Source organism: Oryctolagus cuniculus, chromosome 13 (assembly GCF_964237555.1).
Source record: "Oryctolagus cuniculus chromosome 13, mOryCun1.1, whole genome shotgun sequence".
NCBI classification, from domain to species: Eukaryota; Metazoa; Chordata; class Mammalia; order Lagomorpha; family Leporidae; genus Oryctolagus; species Oryctolagus cuniculus.
Window position 1 is genome coordinate 55135377 of NC_091444.1, and position 12946 is coordinate 55148322.

General features: G+C 41.7%; 1 protein-coding gene across 12 annotated transcripts in view; it reads right to left on the reverse strand.

Moving 5' to 3' along the window:
* The window catches only part of LYST (lysosomal trafficking regulator), a 242978-nt gene that overhangs the window by 192181 nt on the left and 37851 nt on the right, over nucleotides 1-12946 (reverse strand). The window contains exon 1 of one of the 12 annotated variants that reach the window (XM_051820720.2): nucleotides 4507-4660. The exons of the other annotated variants lie outside the window; for them this stretch is intronic. The gene's annotated coding sequence lies outside the window, so the exon portion shown is untranslated. Of the gene's footprint in view, nucleotides 1-4506; nucleotides 4661-12946 lie in introns of those variants that run through there. 12 annotated transcript variants of the gene reach the window in all.

Here is a 12946-nt window from a genome sequence, read left to right on the forward strand (position 1 = left end):
CAGTAAAGTTCCCACCTGAGAGTCAGAAATGGGCAGGAGGTGTCAAACTGATGAGTGTTAACAGGGTCAAAAACAGCAATTCACAAGAGGCTTCCCACTAGGCTGCCAGTGACTAATAACTTAACTAAGACTGAGTTTTGTTGTTCAATAACTCTATGCATAGTATAATCCAATTTTCCTTCATGTCCCCAAGGATAAAATGACAAGCTGACAAATACCCTACAGAAATCTAAACATATTACAGCTGCAGCATTCTGCTAATCAGTAAATGTAGCACCATTATCAAAAGTACAAACCAGATTATCTGGAACAAATTCTTCTTAGAGAATCCATATAATATTTATTGCTCATTTTTTTCCTTCTGTAAATACCTACAAATCTTCTAAAGTCTTTTGTGTAGGTAACATGAAGTTCACTAAAATTTATAGAATCTACATTCTTTTTAATTTTAGAACTTTATTTTTCCAGTCTCCTTTAAGTTTTCACATTCACCATAATTACTCAAAAATTACCAGCCATAGGACAATATTAACAAACCTTCTCAGAATCTGACCCTGAGATGTGAACTACTTAGAACAGCCAGAGGTTTTGGTACAGTCTTCTCCCAAATTTTAGGCTTCAATTTTCTATTATTATTCTTCTGTCTTTATTAGTCTGTGTATAGATCATTTTTCACATCAGAAAAGACATAAACAAAAGCTGAGAGGTTTAATTAATTATCTGTATCAGTTATCAGGTCAGTTTATTAAGAATCTATTATTTGTAATTTTTATTCTCCACACAGAAAATATAAAAGGTCAGCCTTAACCTTTTTCAGAATCTCAGCTTGTTATTCTACTACAAATGTGCTCCTCCTTTACATATTTTATATATATATACACATACATATATAATACATATATTAGTCTGATACCATTTTTTCATTATTCTACATGTTATTTTAAAATCTCCCCTTTCGCCGGCGCCGCGGCTCACTAGGCTAATACTCCGCCTTGCGTCGCCGGCACACCAGGTTCTAGTCCCGGTCGGGGCGCCGGATTCTGTCCCGGTTGCCCTTCTTCCAGGCCAGCTCTCTGCTGTGGCCAGGGAGTGCAGTGGAGGATGGCCCAAGTGCTTGGGCCCTGCACCCCATGGGAGACCAGGATAAGTACCTGGCTCCTGCCATCAGATCAGCGTGGTGCTCTGGCCGCAGTGGCCATTGGAGGGTGAACCAACGGCAAAGGAAGACCTTTCTCTCTGTCTCTCTCTCACTGTCCACTCTGCCTGTCAAAAAAAAAAAAAAAATCTCCCCTTTCAAGGACAGAATTTCCACTTTGCTTATGGCCTTGTCTAAATACTAACAGATTGTGGATTCAAAAGGCTTCCATAGCCGTGGCCACTCATGTCAAGAGCCTCAGGTAATCAATGACATTGTGCATAAGAGGATTAATTGTTAAATTAACAACAGGAGTCACTGTGCTTCCCATGCAGGACCTCTGTCTTTAATGAGTTGTATTATGAGAATTAACTGTAAAATTTGTTCTCAAATAGTGTGTGTGTGTGTGCGTGTGTGTGCAAATTGTTGAAATCTTTACTTAGTAGAGTTGGTCTTCTGTGTATGAAGTTAATTGAAAATGAATCTTAAAAGAGAATGGGACTGGGAATGGGAGAGAGAAGAGGAGGTGGGGTGGGAGAGCGGGTATGGTGGGAGAATCACTATATTCCAAAAGTTGTACTTATGAAATCTGTATTCCTTAACAGCACTCTGACCTCAGAATCAGCCCTTAAGGCATTCAGATCTGGTTGAAAAGCCCATGAGAGCATTTCAGGCATGGAAAGCCAAGACACCGTGGTGAAAAATAGCCTATATGAAAGGTCTCTGTGAGCGAGATCCCAGTGGAAAGAAGGGACCATCAAAGGAGGCAACTTTCTCTAAAGGGAGGCGAGAACTTCCACTTTGCTTATGGCCTTTTCTAAATACTGAAGAAGTTTGTGGACTCAAAAGGCTTCCATAGTCTTGGCAGTTCATTTCAAGAGCCTCAGGTGATCACTGACATCATAAATAAGAGTGCCAAGTATTAAATCAACAACAGGAGTCACTGTGCACTTTCTCTGCATGTAGGATCTCTGTCTTTAATGAGTTGTACTATGAGAATTAATGGTAAAAGCTTGTCTTCAAACAGTACTTTATACTTTGTGTGTCTGTGTGGCTGCAAATTGTGGAAATCTTTACTTAGTATAGAATTGGTCTTTTGTATTTAAAGATAATTAAAAATGAGTATTAATGAAGAATGGGATGGGAGAGGGAATAGGAGGTGGGGTGGGAATAGGGGTGGAAGGGCAGGTATTGGGGGAAGAACTGCTATATTCCTAAAGCTGTACCTATAAAATTCTTATTCATTAAATAAAAGCTTTCTAAAAAGAAAAAAAGAAATTTGTACTCCTTAAATAAAATGTTTCTTTGGGAAAAAGAAGAAAAAAGAAAATGTAGGTTAGCCACAGGTCACTCTTTTTCAATAAAAACTTTTTCCTGGCCAAAAGAAAAAAAAATCTCCCTTTTCATCCAATTGTTCAGTTGAGATTCTGTCTATGATCACCTGACAGCCATTTTCTTTCTAGAGGTTGTATCCATGCCATGCAGCATCCACCTTTTCTTTGAACTTTAGGAACTCTGTATTCCAATTCTCTATATTTTGGCTTTGCTCCATATTCCTCTTCCTATTATTTATTCACTTAGCTATCATTTATAACACATCCACTTTGTGACATACACTAAGAATGCAAAGCAGAAAAGTTATCTCAGTCTCTGTCCTCAAAGAAATCATATAGGTCACTGCATACTACTAAGAGGCACTTAACTTAATTTGAGTCATTAGGGAAGCTACATGAAGGAAGTAATCTTTCAGCTAAAGGATAAATAGAGGTTGAACAGGTAAAGAGAAAAAGAAGGGAGAAAGCATTAAAGATGGAAAGAGCAGTTTAAGTTAAGTCATGAGGGGCCAGTGCTGTGGCAAAGTAGGCAAACTTCTGCCTGCAGCACTGGCATCCCATATGGGCACCGGTTCATGTCCCAGCTGCTCCTCTTCCAATTCAGCTCTCTGCAATACCCCGGGAAAGCAGTGGAAGATGGCCCAAGTGCTTGGGCCCTTGCACCGACATGGGAGACACGGAAGAAGCTCCTAGCTCCTGGCTTTGTATCAGCCCAGATCTGGCTTGCTGAAGCCATTTGGGGAGTAAACCAAATCTTTTAAACAAACAAAAATGCATGGATTTAAAAGATTTTTTTTCACTAAAATAAACCACTTTTCATTTCATTTTCCTGTAAATTTTTTGAAGCACCCCCATAGTGAAGAGGTTAGGCAGACTGGGGAAGGCAGACTGGGCCACTTTATTTTCTGAGGCTGAAGGAAAGGAGGCAATGATAGTTGCAAATACAGAAAACTTTACAGATGGGAGGCCAAAAACAAAAACAACATCCTCAATTTTTTTAATTCAATAAATTGGCAAGGATGTCTGCTGAAAGAGAGGTGCCAGAGGTTCAAGGCCAAAAGCTAAGTAATATAAAATAAGATTTGAGAGAATGGTTAAATGGAAAAGAATAACCACAAAGGGAAAAATGAAAAGACTACTGGTGGCCTGAATGCTCAGCAGAGACTAGAAACCATGGATTTCTGGTGGTATCAATTTTATCAGATATTTAGGCCGGCGCCGTAGCTCAATAGGCTAATCCTCCACCTTGCGGCGCCGGCACACCGGGTTCTAGTCCCGGTCGGGGCGCCGGATTCTATCCCGGTTGCCCCTCTTCCAGGCTAGCTCTCTGCTATGGCCAGGGAGTGCAGTGGAGGATGGCCCAGGTGCTTGGGCCCTGCACCCCATGGGAGACCAGGAAAAGCACCTGGCTCCTGGCTCCTGCCATCGGATCAGTGCGGTGCGCCGGCTGCAGCGGCGGCCATTGGAGGGTGAACCAACGGCAAAGGAAGACCTTTCTCTCTCTGTCTCTCTCTCTCACTGTCCACTCTGCCTGTCAAAAAAAAAAAAAAAAAAAAAAAATTTTATCAGATATTTGAGATTCTTCAGCAAGATTCAGGGCTTAAATCCAATAGCAGAGAATGCATTACAAATAGACAAATCAGAGATTTGATAGAGGCAGCAGAGGCATACATGAAAGGGAACCAGAATGGTCACATGGTTAAACATGTGATAGCGACTATGAAGCAAAGGGAAAGAGGTCAAATGTTGATAGATGAGGAGAAAATATAGATAGTAAAGGAAATGTGGATCCAAATGAGATTAAATAAAAGATGTTAGAATTTTTAGATTTCTGAAACAAGCAGTTGTAGATAATGACAACATACAGAGTGTGGCCCTGAAAGTAGGTACATAAAGGGTAAGTTTTAAGGTCATTTCAATAAAGTAACAATGTTTTTGGACAACATATCATTGTAAACTCTTAAAATCAAAGCTCCTCAAAGATAGGGATTTTGTCCATTTTATATACTACTAAATCTACAGCATTTAGAACAATACCTGGTGCTAGTACTAGAAGACATTCAATTTATTTGCTGAATAAATGAGTTGGTCTCTCAGGATTCCCATTATGTTCACTTGCCTAAATAAGACCTTGACAGTAGGTAAAAATTAGGCTCAGAATATCAGCTCTTCTGATTACTTCCTTTATGTTCTGGAAAAGAAATGGTCAGTAAAATAAATCAACAGCAGCTCTGGGGCCAGCGCTATGGCACCACACGTTACAGCCCCCGCCTGAAGGACCGGCATCCCATATGGATACTGGTTCTAGTCCTGGCTGCTCCACTTCTTTTTTTTTTCTCTCACTTTTTTTTTTTTTTTTTAGATTTTATTTATTTATTTGACAGGCAGAGTTATAGTGAGAGAGAGAGAGACAGAGAGACAGAGAGAAAGGTCTTCCTTCCGTTGATTCACTCCCCAAGTGGCTACAACAGCTGGATCTGCACAGATCCAAAGCCAGGAGCCAGGTGTTTCCTCCTGGTCTCCCATGCGGGTGCAGAGGCCCAAGCACTTGGGCCATCCTCCACTGCTTTCCCAGGCCACAGCAGCGAGCTGGATTGGAAGAGGAGCAGCCCACTAGAACCGGCGCCCATATGGGATGCTGGCACCACAGGCAGAGGATTAACCTAGTGCGCCACGGCACCGCCCCTGCTCCACTTCTGATCCAGCTCCCTGCTAATGTGCCTGTGAAAGCAGAAGATGGCCCAAGTCCTTGGGCCTCTGCACCCATGTGGTGGGAGACCCAGGAAAAGCTCCTGGCTCCTGACTTCGGATCAGCTCAGCTCTGGCCATTGTGGCCATCTGGGGAGTGAACCAATGGATGGAAGATCTCTCTCTCTCTGTCTCTTCCTCTCTCTGTAACTCTTTCAAGTAAGTAAAATAAATAAATAAATAAATAAATAAATAAATAAATCTTTAGAATAAGTAGCTCTGCTTTAATTGAATGTAATTTTCTGCAGATATCTGACTCTGTTGTCTTAGCTCTATTGTTCTGTGATTAATTTCTACAACCTGCTATCCACCTAAAAGATCACGGAATTAAGCAATCACTCTCAGTCTTAAGAATTTTCACGGGGCCAGCACTGTGGTATAGCGAGTAAAGCTACTGCCTGCAGTGCCAGCATCCTATATGGGTGCTGGTTTGAGACCTGGCTGCTCTGCTTCCAATCCAGCTCTCCGTATGGCCTGGGAAAGCAGAAGATGGCCCAAGTCCTTGGGCCCCTACACCTGTGTGGGAGACCTGGAAGAAGCTCCTGGCTCCTGGCTTCGGATCCACTCAGCTCTGGCCGTTGCGGCCAATTGGGGAGTAAACCAGTGGATGGAAGACCTCTCTCTCTGCCTCTCCTTCTCTCTCTGTGTAACTCTGACTTTCAAATAAATAAATAAATCTTAAAAAAAAAAAAAAAAGAATTATCACACACAATCTTCTTAACATATAGAACCTATCTTGAGTCATGACTATATATTTTTTACTTTTAGGGATGCCTTACATACAAAGGCATTTTTTAACGTCTTGTCATTTCTGTGTTCTAGGCAATGTGCCAAGGACATTACATTTACCATTGAAAATAAAATCTTAAGCTCAACAGTAGAGCAAGATGCGTTTTCTAGGTTGCTAAATTTCCTCCTCAAGAGATATCAAACAACCAGGGGCCACAATGATAGAGGAAAGGGGCTCATTATATTACAGTTCCCTTACTCACAAATTCAATAATTCAAGCAATATTTATTATGTATTAGATAAATATTTCAATAGATAGTATTAATCTGCCTACTCATTTTATTTTCACTAATTTCAGTAAATCTGTTCTGAACAGTTAACCAAATATATTCTAAATAAAAGGACCACAGGCAGCACACTGGGAATCTAGCAATTACTAGCAGTCACACAGAGTTGTTTGCTTCCTCATCTCTTCTCTTTTCTGTTCTTTTCCTCTCTTTTTTCTTCCTTCTTTCCTTTCTTTCTCTCTTAAAATTTATTTATTTACTTGAAAGGCAGAGTTGCAAAGACAGAGAGAGACAGATCTTGCATTTGCTGGTTCACTCCCCAGACGGCTTCCACGGCTAGGGACCAGGCTAGAGCCAGGAGCTTCAACAGGGTCTCCCACATGGTTGCAGGGGCCCAAGTACTTTATTTGGGTGGTTTTTTTTTTTTTTTAAAGATTTATTTGAAACGCAGAGTTACAAAGAGAGTGAGAGAGGTCTTCCACCTACTTTTCCACACACCAAGTGGCTGCAACAGCTGGGGCTGGGCCTGGGCCTGGCTGAAGGCAGGAACTAGGAGCTTCATCCATGTCTCCTACATAGTTGCAGGAGCCCAGGCACTCGGGCCATCTTCCACTGCTTTCCCAGGCACATTAGCAGGGAGCTGGATCTGAAGCGGAGCAGCTACCGGCTGGAAATGACGGCCGCCTGGGATACCAATGTCACAGGCAGCAGCTCTACCTGCTATGCCACAGTTTTGGCCTCCATGGCTTCCTCTTTCATAAAACATATATCCCACAGAGTTGCTATGTGGATCCTAGGAGCTCATAAGTCAGAAGCAGTTTTTGCAAATTTTACAGTTCTATTTGAATGCTCAGCTCTAGTTGAACATTAAGACAGAGTGCCATCTGGAGGAAGAAAGAGAACATTGCAACCTTTTCTCAGAGTAGTCTGCAAGGAAACAGATGTTCTGCTTTATGATGCACTGTTCAAGGAAGCAACTAAAAATAAAAGCAGGGAGTATCTGTAGTTTTGACCTTTTTCCTGCTTTGTGGCTTTCTCAGAAAAAAAAATGTGAAAGGAGGGGTCAGCGCTGTGGCGTAGTGGATAAAGCTGCTGTCTGCAGTGCCAGCATCCAATATGGGGGCCAGTTCAAGTCCTGGCTGCTCCACCTCCAATCCAGCTATCTGCAGTGGACTGGGAAAGCAGTGGAGAATGGCCCAAGTGTTTGGTTCCCTGCACCTGTGTAGGAGACCCGGAGGAAGCTCCTGGCTCCTGGTTCTGGATTGGCACAGCTCCAGCTGTTGTAGCCACTTGGGGAGTAAACCAGTGAATGGAAGATCTCTCTCTCTCTCTATCTCTCTCTCTCTCTCTGCCTCTGCCTCTCTGTAACTGTCTGTCTGTCTTTCAAATAAATGAATAAATCTTTAAAAAAAAGTGAAAGAAATACAAGAAAAAAGTTATAATAATGACTTTTATTCTTATATCCTGATTAGGAAGCATAATATTTCCTTATCAAAAACTTACATACAAAAGCCTCAATACCTAACCTTTCAGCAAATGTTAAAAATCCTGGTAAACCCTTTTTAAAAATAACACTGTGTGCTGGTAGAAGTTTCTTAATTAGTATTAGAGACCTTAACAAGAAATAACATTTTTTCAGAAACATTATTATATACCAAAAACGAAGGTGACTACTATAAATCAGTTATTGTGACAACTAAAACAAAATAATGTACAGAATAATGAATGTTCAAAAAATTATGTTGACTCAGAATATGACACAATTTGAATCAGCCTTCTTGAGAATAAGGGTTGGTTGGGGCCGTCGCTGTGGCAGGTAAAGCCACCCACCGCCTGAAGTGTTGGCATCCCACATGGGTGCCGGTTCATTTCCCAGCTGCTCCACTTCCGATCCAGCTCTCTACTATAGCTGGGAAAGCAGTAGAAGAATGGCTCAAACCCTTGGGCCCCTGCACCCCATGGGAGACTCGGAAGAAGCTCCTGGCTCCTAGCTTCCGGTCGGCATAGCTCCAGCCATTGCAGCCAGTTGGGGAGTAAACCATCAGATGGAAGACCTCTCTTTCTCTCTCTGTGCAACTCTGACTTTCAAATAAATAAATAAATTTAAAAAAAAAAAAGAAGGGTTGGTTGATAAGGATTTAACTATGCTAAATCTTGCCTCTCCAGAATTTAGTATATGCTGAATTTTCATGGTAGAAAAATAACTTTATATTCTCTGAGGTTCACAGGTCCAAGGTCCCAGAAGTGGTAAGGGCCCTGGACTACCCCCATGCCAGTTGTCTTGAAGTTATATAATATTTTGTAAACTAATTAACTGGAACTAAAATAGTCAAGTTTAGAAGACACAGCCTTTGCTTTTCTATCATATCAGTTAAAAATTAGACAATGGGCAAAGTGCATTCCTTAAGACTACATGCTATTTCTAAATGGCATCCAGAGCCTTTACTCAAATCCACTATATTGGAAACAAAATTTTAAGGTCTGTCCTTATGAATTTCTATAACCATAATATAGAGCCATATGTCTGAAATAAAGGAAACTTGGGGAGGGGAGGTTAGGTGGCAGGAAATTAGGAAATGACCTTGTTCAGATTAACAGAATCCTCTGTGAAGAATAAACTAGTTAGGACAGGCGTTTGGCCTAATGGTTGACACTGTTTGGGATGCATGCATCCCATATCAGAGTGCCAGGCTTTGAGTCCTAGCTCTGCTCCTGATTCCAGCTTCCTGATAATGTATACATTGGGAGGCAGGGTCCCTGCCACCCATGTGGAAAATCCAGATTGAGTTCTTAACTCCCAGTTTTGGTCAGGCCCAGACCTGCTCATTGTGGGCATTTGAGGAATGACCAGGGGATGGGAACACTGCTTGTTTGTCAAATAACATAAATAAATAAATTTTAAAAAGAATAAACTAATTGAAGCATATCAGTTGAACGATACAGTGTTTATTTTATTATTTGAGAAGAAGAGAGATGGACACAGTGCTCTGATCCACTAATTCTCTCCCCTCTGCCCCAGATGCCCAGTGAGCCAGAGCTGGGCCAAGCCAACAGGAGTGGGGAACTCAATCCAGTTCTACCACGTGGACCCAACTGCTTAAGCTATCATTTGCTGCCTGCCAGGATCTACATTAGCAGGAAACTGGAATCAGGAACCAGAGCCAGGACTGAAATCCAGGTATACTCAATATGGGATATGGGTGTCTTAACACTAAGCCAAACATCTACCCTTAAATTATACAATATTTAAGAAAGATAATACTTATTTATCTAAGTTTTACCCTGTAGCTTTTTGGTCCAATACTAGATGTGCTAAGCAAAACTATCAGAATGATTCCCAACTAAAGACTTGAAACAGAAAGCTGACTAGGAATACTCTGTGTGTGTATCTAATATATTATATATCTTTTATTAGTATAAGCATTATTATAATCTATTTCATAGTGAATAATAAATATACTCCTTTAAAAAATTGAAACAAAATTTTGTAGTCACCATGAAAAATATGTTGAATGGGCTTTGGAATTTAAAATGCAGATCAGGGAAGGTTAGAACACCTTAACAAAGTTCTAAAATAACTGAAGAAGAAAGTCCATAAAAACTACTTAGGTAATAAGACAAATGGTTTCACAAACTGAAGTATTCTATAAGACAAACCACAATCCCATAATTATCAAAAATTCACTATAGTTAGGGGCATGTTCAACTTGCACTGAACCAATTAAGTTCAAAAGAAATGAGAGTTATTGTTTGGACCTCAGGCCCTACTTGACAGATACTACATTTGATTCTGTGAATTGTGCATTAACGACTATCTGACATACATTCTTATGAAGTTAGGACTGTGGTCTCCAGCACCTTAGAGACTAACTTGGGACAGCTTCTGGAAGGAAATGGACTTAATAAGACCCTACAAAGTCTCCACAGAAGAAATTCAGAATTCCAACTTGAATTTCTTGCAACATATTGTTCATTCTCTCCCACTACTCCACCTGACAAGCAGTGGGAGAAGAGATTCCTATACCTCTAAGCTTTTGTGGTTAATCCAGTCACCTGGGGAAAGGGCTCCAAAAGCAAAGGAGTAACTCGAAGCAAACACAGGACAATTAAACTTGATCAGGTAATTCAGCACCTCTCCAAATCCTCCCAGAGTTTTCAAAATCCCACATTCAGCTACAATGTAGTTTAAATAGCCTGAAGAGGAGTTCAATGGATATTAGCACCTTATATAGACAAAAGTATGAATACACACACATATACATACATTGTAAAGACAATTTTTTTAAACATTTCTTTTCTTTGAGAGGCCGAGAGACATAAAGAGAAACTTGTGATTTGCTGGTTCCTTCCACAAATGCTCAGGTATTTGATGTCTCCCAAAGTGCATATTATGAGGAAGCTGGATCAGAAACTTTTGGAACACAATCATTTGTAAGAAGTAACTGTCGGGGCCAGCGCTGTGGCGCAGAGGGTTAAAGCCCTAGCCTGCAGCGCCAACATCTCATATGGCCACCAGTTCAAGTCCCGGCTGCTCCACTTCTGATCCAGCTCTTTGCTGTGACCTGGGAAAGCAGTAGAGGATGGTCCAAGTCCTTGGGCCCCTGCACCCGCCTGGGAGACTTGGAAGAAGCTCCTGGCTCCTGGCTTCAGCTCAGCTCAGCTCTGGCCGTTGCTGCCATTTGGGGAGTGAACCAGGGGATAAAAGACCTCTCTCTCTCTGGCTCTACACCTCTCTGTAACTCTTTCAAATAAATGAAATAAAATTTAAAAAAAAAGCAACTGCCATACACAAATATTTTCAACCAACACCTAAGTTAACAAGTTGCCAGTAAAGGAAAACTTCCAGAATTTGCATGTAATAAATTATTTTAAAATGAGGACCTATTCTACAATCATCATTCAGAGTTAAATCACCTCTGGGTCAATGACCATATCACCCTTCTTAAAAATTTTTTTAAAGATTTATTTTATTTATTTTAAAGACAGAGTTAAAGAGAGAGAGATAGAGAGAGATAGAGAGAAAGAGAGAATGAGATCAATTTTCCATCTGCTGGTTCACTCCCCAAACAGCCACAATGGCCAGAGCTGGGCCAATCCAAAGGCAGGAGCCAAGAGATTCTTCCGGTCTCCCACTTGGGTGCAGGGGCCCAAGTACTTGGGCCATCATCTGTTGCTTTCCCAGATGCATTAGCAAAGAACTGGATCCAAAGTGGAGGAGCTGGGACTTGAATCAATGCCCATATGGGCTGTTGGCACTATAGACGGTGGTTTTATCAGCACACCACAGCACCAGCTCCACCCTCCTTAAAATTTTAACTATAAGAACACTAAAACAAATGAAGGTTTCCTGTATTCCTAGAACAGGCCTTTGCTGTGGTATAACAGATTAAGTTGCAGCCTGCAATGCCAGCATCCTGGAATATGGGTGCTGGTTCAATTCCCTGATGTTCTACTTCCAATCCAGCTCCCTGCTAATGTGCCTGGAAAAGCAGCAGAAAATGGACCCAAGTACTTGGGTCCCTGAACCCATGTGGGAGATCCAGAAGAAGCTCCTGGCTCCTGGCTTGGATTTGATCCAGATCCTGGCTGTTGCAGCCATTTGGAGGTGAACCAGCAGATGGAAGATCTCTGTCTCTCTTTGTAACTCTGCCTTTCAAATAAAATAATATTTAACAAAACAAAACAAAGAAACAGAGAAATCCTAAAAATCATAAAACTTAACACCTAGGTTATAGATTTCTATTTGATGTTTCTCAAAAATAGTATAAAAAATAAATAAAAATGCTTTTCACAGCCAAACTAGTCTTTCACAATCCTACCTGTTAGAGCATTCCAGTGATTGGGTCTGGCATTAAATATAACTATAATTAGGTAGTGACCCTCTCTCTCTTTCCTATGTTTGTTTTCGTTCCTCCAAGCACCACAAATTTCCTGATGCCCTAAATTTCTCAAGGTGTGCTATAGCTTTATATTATCTTTTCCCACATGTTTCTACATTTTTCATATTTTTTAAATAATTTTTCATAATTTTTTTGACAGGCAGAGAGGAGAGTGAGAGAGAGAGACAGAGAGAAAGGTCTTCCTTTTTGCCGTTGGTTCACCCTCCAATGGCCACCGCAGCCGGCCGGCGCACCGCGCTGATCCGAAGGCAGGAGCCAGGTGCTTCTTCTGGTCTCCCATGAGGTGCAGGGCCCAAGCACTTGGGCCATCCTCCACTGTACTCCCTGGCCACAGCAGAGAGCTGGCCTGGAAGAGGAGCAACCAGGACAGAATCCGGCGCCCCAACCGGGACTAGAACCTGGTGTGCCGGTGCCGCAAGGCGAAGGATTAGCCTATTGAGCCGCGGTGCCAGCCTTACATTTTTCATTTATAACAAAAAGTAAATAACCTGAGTGGTGGGGGGGAGACTGCTCCTCCTAGAAAGAAGTATTTATATTTTAATAAGAAGTAATGCTGGGGCCAGCGCTGTGGCATAACAGGTAAAGCTGCTGCCTGCAGCCGGCATCCCATATGGGCACCGGTTCAAATCCTGGCTGCTCCACTTCCAATCCTGCTCTCTGCTACAGCCTGGGAAAACAGTAGAAGATGGCCCAAGTCTTGTGCCCCTGCACCCACATGGAAGATGCAGAAGAAGCTCCTGGTTTCTGGCTTAGGATTGGCACAGCTCCAGCAGTTGGGGCATCTGGGGAGTGAACCAGCAGATGGAAGACTT